This window comes from Anolis sagrei, chromosome 2 (assembly GCF_037176765.1).
Source record: "Anolis sagrei isolate rAnoSag1 chromosome 2, rAnoSag1.mat, whole genome shotgun sequence".
NCBI classification, from domain to species: Eukaryota; Metazoa; Chordata; class Lepidosauria; order Squamata; family Dactyloidae; genus Anolis; species Anolis sagrei.
The window spans coordinates 56820232-56834818 of NC_090022.1; the positions used below are offsets into that span (position 1 = coordinate 56820232).

Below are 14587 nucleotides of genomic sequence, written 5' to 3' on the forward strand. Positions count from 1 at the left end.
GTTTTTCGGCCAGTGCTCCCACCTTGAAAATCCCCCTTCACCTAGAAATCTGGGGTTTCTGAATCCCTACAGGCACAAGGCAAAAAGGTGTGCATTCCTGACTTGTAAGGAAGAATTAGACTAAAATTTATAGACTTCTACATCTGAACGTAGGATACCAAATATTCTCTTATTAATAAATATCTTTTTTAAAGCAAGCATATAAAATGACTAGCATTTATGCTGCTGCACTAGACAAATGTGGCTGCCTCTTTGGAAATGGCAAGCATGTGATGGTTTCAATGTGATTTCAGATCACAGGTCTTTTGAAGGCTATGAGTGAACTATGATTGAACAATGATGTAGAGACTGGCTCACACTGAAGAGAGATCTGCTTCAGCTGAATTTACCACATCAAAGTGAGTTGAAATTGGTTTTGTGAACGGTCTTTAAGTCAAATAAGCTGTTAGCAGTGGTGCAGTTTGGAGGAAACAAGCATGCCAAAATAATAAGAGAAGGGTCAGAAATATGTTGAGTCTCGGTATGCTTGAAGTTACGCAGATAGTAGGAACCTGGGGAGCAGAAAGCTTATAGAAAAAACCAACAGCTCACTATCTTTCAAATACAAAATTTCAAAACAAAAAATGCCAGTGGGACTTAGCTCTGCAAACGGTCATGCGGATAAGCCCAGCCTACAAATAACTCATTTTGTTAAAAGAAAACGAATTGCACAGATTATAATGTAATAAATATTGCATCTATACATACACTGTTACAACTATTCAGAAACAATGCATCTAAAAATGTGGCACAGGATTTCCCTCAGGAAAAAAACAGTGAAAGTACAGAGATACTCTTGTTGTTTCATGAGGCAAAATCTTTACATGAGATGTTTTGTTGTTTATTTCTTTGAAAGGGCTCCTGCCGGGAAATCTTCAAAGTTACCGTGTCAGAGAAAATCTTCTCTCAGTTTTCAAGGGCTTCTTCTGACATGGTAAAGTTCATATATTCCACTACAGGCTTTATCTCAGAAATAACTGTCTGAATGGGCCCTACATCATGATGAAGAAAATACGTGAAGACCTTAACATCTCTCTTAGCTTTTTTTTTAAAAAAAAATGTATTTATTCATTACCACTCCTAGAGGTTTAAATACAGTCATGGCACCAGATCTCATGTGATCTTGGTAGCTAAGTGGGGTCACCTCTTGGATGGGAGACCACCAATGAATACTATGTACTGCATGCTATATTTCAGAGAAGGAACTGGGAAAACCACCTCTGGGTATTCCTTGCCTAAGAAAACCCTATCCTCCTATCCAGTTTGGCCTTACAACACTGCAGGGAAAGTCAGAATGAGAGATAGTACTTGGCTCAAGGTCACATAGTGAGTTTAATGGTCTACACATCTCCAAGCTGACATTTCAACCCTTCTGCCAGTCACTGGTTCTCCCTGTATTTCCCTAGACCAGTGGTTCTCATCCTCGGGGTCCCCAGAGGTTGTGGCCTTCAACTCCCAGAAATCCTAACAACTGGTAAACTGGCTGGGATTTCTGGAAGTTGTAGGAACCTGGGGACCCACAGGTTGAGAACCACTGCCCTAGACCAAGTTAATTTCAAGACACAACTGACCTTTTTTTTCTGGCATGCCTACCCAGGCCACATCTACACTACCATATAATTCAGTTTCTGAATCCAGATTATCTGATTTGAACTGGATTATATGACAGTGTACACTCATATAATCCAGTTCAGATAAGATAATATTGATTCAGAAACTGGATTATATAGCAGTGTAGATGGGGCCCGAGTCAATTTTAAATGATGAATTTTAACCTGCATTTTATTGATCTTGGTGTCAGTCTTGTGCGTGTTTTGTTATATGCATTGCAATAGTGTTGTGTTGTATCTGTTTTAAACATGCTGCGCCCCTGCTCAAGCCACAAGGAGAGGCAGGTAATGAATTCATAAATATATTATTATTATTTGTAAAGATGAGATTGTAAACAGGAAGAAGATGCAATACAAGAGAGTGTTAACTCTTTCCGCTATTTCCTCTGCTGTTCATCTGCATAAAAGCATGCACCCTTGTATGCAACTACACATACACACTGAAGCTGCTAATAAGGCCTTAAGGGGGAAAAGGTCACGCACTACAACAATTTTCAAGGAGGAAGCCATCAAACAGCATATATGTTAATCTTTATGGTGTGTCTGGTTCACTGAATGGGCATACAGATTGAATAACCATCATCCAGAATGGTTGGGACCAAAAGTGTTCCATATTTTGGATTTTTGGAATCCCTGCATATAAATATAATAAGATACACTGGAGATAAGACTCAAATGTAATCACACAATTCATTTATGTTTCATATACATCTTATGCACATATCTGAATGGTGGGGGGAGGGAGAAACCAACAAATATTGTATGTCTCTTCTCCATCCACTCACTTGTAAGAGTAATCTGTGATTGGAATATTCTCAAAATTTAGATCTAAGTTTCATAATAAACAATAAGCAAATAAAACAATACAATTAATATAACTCACATATAGACAATAACATGCAAAAATGTAAAAACCTATGGCCGGGCCAGATGTAATAGTTTAAAATTTTAAAAATAAACGCTGGGCATGAACAGAGGTAGGATGTATCTAAGCAGGAGGGTTTTAAAAGAAATGTAGGGAGAGCAACCCAACTTGGGGCCCTTCCAGAGTATCAAGGTCGAAAATCCCACAATATCTGCTTTGAACTGGGATATCTGAGTCCACATTTCCATATATTCCACTTCAAAGCAAATAATCTGGGATTTTATTCAGCTGTGTGGAAGGGGCCCAGGATGCAGTTGGTGGGTGTTAAGTTTCTTTGTTCATAGTGCTGAAAAGTTTCTATGTTGAAATACAGTGTGACCCTCATATCTGTGAGATCAGTATCAGTGGTTTCATTTAACCCTGCCTGTCCAAATATGTCATCTCTAGGTGTTTTCTAGGTCCTTCAGTATGACTATATAGTATTTTTAGACTGGAAATCTTTCATTTCAATAGGGTTTGCTATTATATGCATTTTTGTATATCTACATGAAGGTTAGGGGCATATCCCCCATAAAGGATGAGACAGAGACAATCCTAAATATAGGAGCAGTTCCTAAAACGCAGGCAAAGTATCCTGGTACTTGGAAAGTAGGCACTAGGGAAAGGAGAAGGAAACTGATGGCAAGTAATTGCTCTTAACTGCAGCTTCCACACAGCCGACCTCTAGGGCTTTGACTCATAGGAGAAATCTAGCCCCCAAGTGCTTGTTGTTCCAAGGAAGGCTTGAAGGAAATCCTGCAAAATATAATTCAATTCCAGAATTGTGGGGGCCCTTACCATCTTTTACTTTGTAGGGTATCTTTCAACTGTAAGCTCTTCAGGGCAAGTGTGTGTTTTACTGATTCTTGGTAAGAGACTGAAAAAAATTACAGCACTATAGAAATGTTTTACAATAACCATAAGAGGCATTGCCTTTCACTGCTGAACAGAATGCTCCCTCATCTTTAGACATATTAACTCAAATGCTGTTTCTCACTTTGCCTTACAGACAAAACAATGTTCTTCTCCTAGACTTCCTTGCCTTGGGATTTGCTGTTTAGAATTTTTCATGTGGATTGGGGTTGCACTGAAGTCACAAATTTAGTTTATTAATCTAAAACTATTTACATTGTAACCAGCCTGGAAAAAAATAAGAGCTGTTGTGGGTGCAGCTGAGGCCAGGTGTCACACCTTGACTACCTCCTCAGCCTTCCATGGGGTGAAGCACCAGACCTCTGGCACAATCCAGTAGCTGGGTATGTTTTTGGCTGACTATCAACTGGAAGACAACCCAGAAGACTCCCACTCAAGGACATTGTAAGTGAGAGCAAATCCCAGGTATGCCTCAAGGCATGCCCAGGACTTGCGAATTTAGGACTTCATCCCACGGTTTTTAGGCTCCATTTCCATGTGCTTTGGAAATGGAGTCCCACGCAAGCCATCATAAGCTGTAAAAGCACTTCCAGTGGGGCTCCGTGGGGCTCCATTTCTGCATGGAAACCAACCCTAGAAGCCATCTTCAGGAGTCAGGTGTTACCCAACTCCAAGCAGCGGAAAGCAGAACAAGATGGGAGAAAGGCGGGGAAAGGTGCAGTAAGATGGGGAAAGATTAGAGGGAATGGGGTAAGTTGGTTCCCTAAGATTTTCCCCACTGCCCACTGCTCATGGGATAAGGACCTTAGAGAGGCAGTTCCATAGCTCTAATATACACCCAAAGGAATGCCAAGGTATTCACTGGAACTCTTCTCTCCTCATTACCTGGCCTATGGAAGCCTATTTATTGATAGCACCCATAGCCAGTTGTTCAAGGTCCCAAGATACTGGTAAAGAAGCGATAATTATTAACCAGTCCTGAAGCAACCAGCGATGCTCACATTGCATTGAAGGTAGCAGGGTGGGCCACACAGCAGCAATTGGAAAGCACCATGTGGAGGGGTGGACAGGCTTACACTGCCTATAAACACCTCCTAAGCTGGTTCAGCATCATGGCACCTTGGTCCCTTTCCCTACAGGCCATCAAAATGGGGGCCCTCTTCCACAGTGCTTGCACTCACATGTCCGGGACACCATTCCAGGACACATGTCCAGGACACCATTCAAACTGTGCTCCTCCAGATGTTTTGAAATTCAGTTCCCACAATTCCTAACAGCTGGTACCTGGCTGGGATTTATAGGAGCTGAAGTCCAAACACCTGGAGGAGCACAGTTTGAGAGACACTGCTTTAGAGGGCTGCCCAGCCTATGACCCCATCTATACTATATAATGCAGTTTGAAACTACATTATATGGCCAGTGTAGACTCATACAATGCAATTTAACTGCACTGAACTACAATGTATGGCCATTTAGATGGAGCCTCAGTCTCATTTAAAAATAAACCCCCCATAAACATGGATATATGTGGCTTAAATGTTATCCATCAAGTGTTGGCATTACTTGACTGGGAAGACACAGAGATGTCACAGTATTTCTCACTGTGGTGTATTGTATTGGATGGATTACTATTTAAATGGTAGTAATTTCTGCACTAATATCTATGGAGGTAAAATATCACAGACAATTTTCATGCAAACCTGTGTCTTCTTTTGTTCCTTTGTTTAACGGTGCTTGCTTGTTTGCCTTTCTATTTTGGCAAAGTGTAAGCAGTAATAGTAATACAGTAATAGTAGTGTGCCTTATGGTGACCTTAAGGCTTATCTATCACAAAGTTTTCTTGGTTGTTACCTACAGGGCTATACTACAGAGCTCTTTAAGAACATGGCACTTCTGGATGGCTCCCTCAGTCAGCCTCCTCCTCCCTGTTTCTCATAGTTCATAGTACTGGAAATAACAAAAGAAATAGCCCCAGCATGGCCTGTCCATAATGGAAGGGCCCCCTCCTGAAAAAGCATTTCTGAAAAATAAGAAGTCAAGTCATTATGTTCCAGCTCATATGTCTTTGCTCTCTTTGTGCTTTTATTTATACACATTTCATATTTTTCCCTGCAGCTGAAAAATGGAAACATACCACTGTGACTATTTATAATCAGAGTACTTGCTCCCCTCTGCTACAGCATAGCACCTTGCGTTACTTCCAAATATGCAGCTACCACAATCTCTGGTTTGACAGACACCTACACTTTTGCTGATCCTGTAGTCTAGCAACAATTTTATGAGTGTTGATCTGTAGGCGAGTAAAACGGATTCATCAATTTGTGGCTGGTGGTCTCCAGATTAGTAGTTTAGTGAATCTGATGCAACACTGGGCACTATCCATGAATGAGAGTATCAGCAAGGAGTAGGGCATATGAGACAAACTCAAGGCCTATGGGCTGAATGCAGCCCACCATGTTATTTTATATGGACCTCCAGATGCTGGATTACAACTTCTATATCCCTCATAATTAGACATCATGACTAGAGCTGATGGGAGTTGTGATACAGTAACAACTGGAAGGCTGCAGTTTGTTCTGTTTATTCAGCATAGTGGAGTTTGAATTTAGATACAAGGCTTAAGGATATGTTTAACTTTAAAATGCCCTTCAACCTTTCTCCAATCTCAGAGCCACAAGTGATGCTGGATTGCAGTTCCCATTATCCCCAGTCTGCATGGTGGATAATCAAAATTGATGGGAGTTGTCGTTTAGTAACATCTGGTGACCCAAACTGGGTGAACACTAAACAGCACTGACAACTGTGTAAACAAATTATAATCGCCCCCCTGTATCCACAGGTTATCTGTCTATGGATTCAACGGCCCTTTGAAGGCAACTTAAGGTTGATGTAGCCCTCGGTGAAAATGAATTTGACACCCCTGGAAAAGGGACACCCTTGTTTGCAGAAAGACAGCAGACCTTTAGGAGGAAAATACTTAAAGATGAGAAAAAGGAGAAGAAAAGACCCAATAAGGCAGAAGTGGAAATTGTAGAGTCTTTGTAAACTGCAACTCCGGAGATTGTGAGATCAGTGTCTCAACATGCAGGTGATATTTGAGTCTATTGCCCTTTGTCATCTAACTCCAAATGAAACTGTCTTGGTGCTATACCAGTGCCTGTTGTCAGTAATGGACTGGATGAGGGCAAACAAATTAAAATTTAATACAGATAAAACAAGTTCTCCTGGTCAGTTGGAAGGCAATCAGATGGTGTTACATTCCCCCTGAACTCTGAAGCTCTTAGATTCTGCCCTGAACTTGGATGCCCAGATCCAGCAGTGGCCAGCAGTGCATTTCTACAGTTAAAATTAGTGTGCCAGCTGTGCCCATTCTCAGCAGTCTATGGTAACACATGCCTTGATTACATTGCTGTTGGTAACATTCTAACACACCTTAAGCTCCTCTGAAAACTCTTCAGAAACGCAAGCATATTTTAATAACTGTTATCATCACAGACTATCCCTTGTAGCCAAGAATGATTACCTTCCAAGGCAGTGGGTCCTGGCAGTGGGTCCTTTAAGTAACTGTAGAAACCTGTTCTGGATCCTCATGGTCTTTCACCGTGAGCACATACATTTCCAGATGGAAGGCAGTCCTGGAAAGGGTTTGCTTGACATGCCTTCCTCTTGGCACATTTCTCCTTTTCACCCTCTATTCGTTCCTCCTCAAAATCCACAGCACTGTTGGCAATAGCTGACCTCCAGTTATAACACTCAAGTGCCAGGGCTTCCCAGTGCTCAAAATGCTGGAGCTAGACTATGACTGGGGCTGGTTATAGAGAGCATGCGATCCCATGCAATATTCATTACATTATCTGAAGGTGTAATAATCAGCTGTTGCTAATTATTCATGGGATCAAAATGTCTATTACTCAGAGAAAACTAAAGACAAGGCAGAAGATACAAATATGATAAAAGTGTCCACTTTGGGTGAGGGGAGATGAACAGAATGGAATCAGGCTTATTTGATTTCCATTCATTTCAAAAGTCGCACTACCACAGATGCCATTTTTTTCTTCAATATTCATACCATTTACCACCAATTCAGTGTGAAAGTGTATATCTGATTGTACTGGCTGCCATTTTCATTTTCCAGAATACTCTTGACCTGGGATGGACAAGATTCTCACAGGCTGCTGGACTAAGGGCCCTTCCAGACAGGCCCTATATCCCAGGTTCTGATCCCAGGTTTTCTACAAAAAACCACTAGGTGACATTCAGAAAACTTTTACTGTGTCAATTGTTTTGACCCCAAATTGAGCTAAAAGAACCTCAGTTGGGGTTGGGATCCACAGTTTAAGAAGCAGTGCTCTAGATGTTGTATTGTTCCAGGGATCTTTTGTAGTAAAAGGAGCATTCACTTGTGACGGCCATTGCTGCCTTAGGACAATATAGAATTTCTTTGTACTTTCTTACTAGCATTCATTTTCATTGTTTTTCTTTTTGCTCTTTACAAATATGCCATTAACTACTCCCTCCAAGTTGAACACACTTTCTGTGATGGGATACTATGATTGTGTTTTTCCTTCATGGTAGGGAGTTGGACTAGATGGCCCATGTGGTCTCTTCCAACTCTATTATTTTAGGATTCTGATGTCTCATACCCAACAACAATGCAAATGAATGCCCTTTCATGCTGTTGTCCATTTGATCACTTCAACTCATCAGGAAGGACAGAGTTTACACTAGTGTTTCTCAGCCTGGGGACCTGGACCCCTGGGGGGGGGGGGTTGTGAAGGGTTGTCAGAGAAGTCACCAAAGAACATCAGAAAACACAATATTTTCTCTTGGTCATGGGTGTTCTGTGTGGGAAGTTTGGCCCAATTTGTTGGTGGGGTTTAGAATGCTCTTTGATTGTAGGTGAACTATAAATCTCAGCAACAACAACTCCCAAATGTCAAGGTCTATTTTCCTTAAACTCCACCAGTGTTCATATTTGGGCATATTGAGTATCTGTGTCAAGTTTGGTCCAGATTCACCATAATTTGAGTCCACAAGGCTTTCTGGGTGTAGGTGAGCTACAACTCCAAAACCCATGGCCAATGCCCACTAAACCCTTCCAGTATTTTTTGTTGGTTATGGGAGTTCTGTGTGTCAAGTTTGGTTCAATTCCATCATTGGTGGAGTTCAGAATACTCTTTGATTGTAGGTTAACTATAAATCCCAGCAACTACAGCTCCCAAAATGACAAGATCAACACACACCCCCCCCCCCCCCCCGCCCTCAATCCCACCAGTATTCAGATTTGGGCCTATTGGGTATTTGTGCCAAATTTGGTCCAGTGAATGAAAATACATCCTGCATATCAGATATTTACAATTCATAACAGTAGAAAAATTACTGTTATGAAGTAGCAACGAAAATAATTTTATGGTTGGGGGTCACCACAACATGAGGAACTGTATTAGGGGGTTACATTATTGGGAAGGTTGAGAAACACTGGTTTACACACTGCCAGCTTAAGACAGGATTTTCGCTAATATCTGCTGGTTTCCTCCCACTGCCTGCAGTTGTGGCACGTTTGAAAAGAGCAGAAAGAAAAACAATGAAAATGAATGCAATCAGGAAAGCAGGAAAGCACAAAGAAAATCCGAACAAATGACTAACAAGGCAAATGTGATTTTTATGCATAATTATATGAACGAGAGTCTTAATAATGAAAACAAATGAAGTATTGTAGCACGTACAATACAATACTGAATATTACCCAAATTCAACTGAAAAGTGCAAAAAGCAGCTTCTTTTAAAATTTTATTTTCAATTGCAGTTCTAAGAATTATAGCAACTTGAACACAGGTCAGACAAAGGATGGACATGTATTCTTCTTTGCAGGAGAGAATCCTCTATGGAAAGGATGGCCTCCACATTTAGTCTAAATATCCAATAACCACAAGAAGAAAGAAAAGGGTCTACAATCTGATCATCATCTGTCCTAGATTAGCATCTATAGGCATACATTTTCATGCAAATCTGTGCTTTCTGATATTGTAGTTCATCTTTTTGGAGATGTGTGTGCAAACGGTTGCCCTAATCAGTCATTTCTGAAGAAAGAACAAAGGGGTGTTCTGCTTTTCTCTGAGTCTCTCATTCTAATGCATAGGCCCCTTTTAAGCAACCAAAAAGTTCTCTGCAAACACAGTTGTTACTCATGCAACTGGAAAATCTCCAGTTATAATATTCAAAGGTTTAGTGAGATAAATCATTCTTAAAACGAAATTAACATATCTAAGGACTTCTTGCCAAAATGGTTTTATGAGTCTGCACTCCTGCAGCATATGAAGAACAGATGCTTCAGAAGAATCACAGTGCCAACAACCGTCAGAATTTGACACTCCATTCCCAAACAGGAATCATGGCGTCCAATGAGAAATTCTGTGAAATATCTTCATCTGAGCTACTCTGAGACAAATATCGAAAACAGAATATGGCATACTTCAAAACATGACAGAACAACAAAAAAGTAAAAATGAAAGGGAACCACAATGTCTCTTTTTATTTAAGGGAGCATCTACACAGTAGAATGAATGCAGTTTGAAACCTCTTTAACTGTTATGACTTAATGTTATGGAATATGGAAGTTGTAGTTTTACAAGGTCTTTAACCTTCTCTGCCAGAATGCTGGTGAATCACCAAACTACAAATCCCAGGATTACATAGCATTGTCCCATGGCAGCTAAAGTGATGTCAAACTGCATTCATTCTACAGTGTAGAAGCACGCCAAGGCAGTCCCCACTAAACATGCTGGCAAGGGATAATGGGAATTATATTCCAACATATCTGAGGGGAGCATAGTTGCTGATGGTGATGATGAAGATTATGAAGATCAGTATCCTGTCTCTCCCCCAAAACCTGGGGCACAAAGTGGATGACAAATTAAAACAAATACAATCTATCTAAAACATATAAATGATTCACATTAAAATCCAATTGAAATGTCAACCTCAGCCTGATTAAATTTACAGCTGTTCTCATCTCCAGCTCTTATAGTTTGCTAAGTCGGCTCTTGAATCAGTTCTTGGAACTGAAATATAAAGGCATATAGTGAGTCTATGTTTACTCCTGGCTTTGTTTTCCTCCTCTTCTGTTATTGTCTCCCTTATGATAAATTTCAGATTGTACTCTGTTCTATTGGTGGGACTAAGTGAGCAAGCAAACACATAAAGTTTAACCTCAGAAGATCTGACTGAGTATTCCCATGTATGCTGCAGGACAGACAGCTCATTTGTACAATCGGGTGAACTGACTCACAAGTACAGGTTCTCCCAAGGAACAATAATATGGGTTTTGAACAAAGCAGTCACAGGATTGTGCCAAGGCCTTTCCCTGCTCAAAGCAAGACAGGCAACCCTCACCACCCCCTAAGTCACGATGCATCGTGCAAACATCCAGACAAGGCATTGTGTCACATCTTGAAAGCACTGCTTTTCCACATGGGTAGTCAAATCAAAATAATAAACTAAATAAATAACTTCCTTGCTTAGTTTTGCTTTTTCTGGACACTCAAATCTGCTACCTGAGCATCTGCTTCATTCTATATATTGGTAAGGTGAAGAATGGTAAGGGGGTGCTTTGAATGCGATCTTCTTGGCAGGAGATTGGACTGGATGGCCTACAAGATTTCTTACAACTCTATGATTCTATGTTTGGATATAAAAGGATATTTTATTCTAGCACACAGTTTAGAGTACAGGCAGAACCCAAGTTACAAACATCCAATTTACAAACAACTCATAGTTATGACTGGAGTGTTCACCCTTTCCTATGCTATTCAAAACTAAAATTATATATGTTTTTGGCTGGAATTACACTTTAAAATGTATCTGTTCTGACTTCCATATAAACTCAACTTAAGAACAAACCTAAAGAACCTATCTTGTTTGTATGTTGGGAACTTCCTGTATTGCATTGGATGGTTGATAAAGCCCGCAGACAGGGCTCTGCTAATTGTATTTTTATACCGTTTCCTTGAATCCAAACACTTGTAAATAATACAGGATGGTGTTTGTTAGGTGTGGACTGCTGTGTCAGTGGGGACAGTGATTTGGCTCTGGGTGTTATTGTGGATTTTAAGAGTTACGCAAATTGCTGCTCCATTTGGGGGGATAGATTTTGAAGTCCTGTGTAACTCCTTTCAAATTCAAACTAAAATCCAGAGCAGATCCACTGCTGTTACCCAGCAAAATCAATGGCAATACATTTGGGAACAGGGTAGGGAAGTAACAGTGAACAGAAAGGCCAAGGGAGCATGTTTCTATAGCAAGTCACGTCAAAGCCATGCATTAGCTTCCCACTCCTGATGTTCCGGGGCTGAAACCGACTATGAAAGGTGGCTCAAAAACTAAGCCCTGAGCTTTGCTGCTTAAGCTTGCTTTCTCAATAGACTTGTGATAGGAAAGGCCTGGGGGGTCATGAGCTGTTAACATAGAGCCGGGGGGGGGGGGGCTTCTATTCCATGGGAATCACAGCACAGGATGCTCTCCTTCAGACCTCTCTCTGGATGTATGAGCTGTCGGCCATGTGGAATGGCAGATAATGGCAGGCAGGCATCTCCTGTGGTGCTGACATGACCTCCGCTTCAAAGCAGAGCAGGCAACAAATGGGCACTGTCTGTTCAGAGAGATGTGCAAAAGGGGCTAAGACTCCGCTTGTCATGCTGGACAGCGCCCTGCCGAGCTGAGTAAGGTTCCAGGAGAAGTTAATCTGGGGAGATTGAAGGATATCACCCTACTTGACAACTGCAAAAGACAACAAAGCCACCTGGATTTCCGAGAGATGTACAGGTGAATTTGTGGATATAATCATATGCAGCAAAGCCAGCATGCTGTAGCGATCAATGTGCCAGACTAGAACATGAGAGGGATACTTCTCTGCTGTGGCACTTGGAGGCATGAGAACTGGTTTTATGGTGGAGGGGCACTCAACACTGGCTAATTGCAGATATGGTTTTACAAAACAGTGAAAATGCAACATATTGCATTACGAGAAAACCCACTTTCATCAGCTTCAGCATCCAGCAGAGGGCAATAAGCATTTTCATACCGTAACAGCAAATATTGATCATTTAATACATTTTGGATTGATATTTTTGAGAAACCTCAACCATAAGCTAGCTGGTATTGTCCCCCCTGATGTGTGACGGGAAGTTGTGGTTAACTGGAAGAAAAATAAGACTGAATGCTGTCAAAGCTATCCTCTGCATGACTATATCAGCCTCTTTCCAGTAGACTCAAATCAAAGAAAAGCTTTATGAGAACCACCACTCCCCTTAATGTTTTGCCAGCAACAGCAAGAGTATCCCTTTGGGCAGCTAAGTCAGGAAATCCCAAGTGGATAGCCCCCCACAAGGGTCTTCCTCCAGGGGCAAACCAAGAATGGGCAACTAGGAAGTCCCTGAACAGACTCAGAAGTGGAGTGGGCAGATCAAAAGACAACCTGGCAAAATGGAACTACCTAGAAGAATCCACCTTGTGAAACTGTTGAGCAGAACAAACAACTCTGCATCTGTATGCTTGCCCACAATGCCCTGCCTCATGCACAGAGGGAGAATTGCTTAAAGTCACAGACAATATGGTCGCTATTGCCTGTTTTTGGCCAAAAATTATTTAGCTGCTCATGTTCCTTCTCTTTTATCAGTTTCATACTTATTTATGCAATGCTTTTGACATTAAATAAATAAATAAACTATAGAGAAGTCCTGGTAGTCCAATGATCATTTATAGAGAACACATGGAGCATCTACACTGTAGAAATAATGCAGTTTGGCATCACTTTAACAGCCATGGCTCTATGCTATGGAATCACAGGAGCTGTAGTTTAACAAGGTCTTTAGTCTTCTTTGCTAAAGACTACAGGTGCCTCATCAAACAACTACTCCAAGGATTCCACGGCATAGAGCCATGGCAGTCAAAGTGATGTCAAACTGCATTAATTCTACAGTGTAGATGCACTCACAAGTCATTTCTGACCTTTTGACTTCTCAGTTGGCAAGGTTTGTCCAGAAGAGGTTTGTCATTGCTGCTGCCTTCCTCTGAGGCTGTAAATCTCAGAGTTGATCTAAATATTATCAGAAATGCACATCCCTTTGCATACTCTTTCCTGCAACTGGATTTGCCCAGAAACGCTTGTCTCATCTAACAAAGTAAGCCCATGTTTATCTTCTAATGACTGATCACAAAACAGAGTTAATATACAACATACAGAGGTGAACCAAAGCATGTACTGTACTATGAAAAACAAATGTCTCCCATCACTTGAGGGAGCAGTACTTCTAAATACCTGTGAAGTGTGAAGTGAATCATTGTCTAAAAACAGTCTTAAGACATGGCTTTTCAGACAGGCCTTTGATCCTGAGTAATCCATGGCCAATGTGATGAATCATTGATAGTGCTGGCCCACACTTTGGCTGATTGTTATGACAGATAGACAGCCGGCAGGTTGTACTGTGTTTTAGGAATTTCACAATGTTCAAATTTTTATAATTTTATTAATGAGATTTTTATGTGCTATTGATTATACTTATGCCATTGTATTTACATTTATGTATTGTTGTCTACATGTGGCCCTTGGAATGCTTCTGTGAGCCACCGTTTGGGGAGATGGTGGAGGGGTAAAAATAAAGATGATGATGATGATGATGATGATGATGATGATGATTGCTATTATTATTGTCACTACTGAGTCATGCTCCCGCAAACTGCTTTTCCCATTATAAGTTTTTTTAATGTGTTCGCTCTCTTGTGTTGTTATGAATGGATGGGAGAGAACCATGGGATTGGGAACAAGCACATGATTTCTTATGATCACAAAGCATATTGATACTGCAGAGCAAAGATGGGTCTAATAAGCAAGGCTGTTCATGACAACACTTTGAAAGCATCCTAGTCTCACAGTCTTTGAAGCTCAAGATGGAAACAGTCTCTCAAAAAAGAAATGTGGTTATTAAAAAATTGCTGGAACCCCTCAACTTGCCATACACCACACTCCCCGTGTACAGTCCAGGTTTGCTTGTCTCCTTCTCCCTGTGCAGTTGCTATACCCAGACATGAGTTCTTTGATTTTCCTTGTTCTTGTTTGAAGTTAACAGCTCAGGAGGATTTAATGACTGAAAAATCTCTTGATTCT

General features: G+C 40.9%; 1 protein-coding gene across 5 annotated transcripts in view; it reads right to left on the reverse strand.

Moving 5' to 3' along the window:
• Nucleotides 1-14587, reverse strand: part of CELSR3 (cadherin EGF LAG seven-pass G-type receptor 3) — a 110702-nt gene that overhangs the window by 69176 nt on the left and 26939 nt on the right. The window lies entirely within an intron of this gene.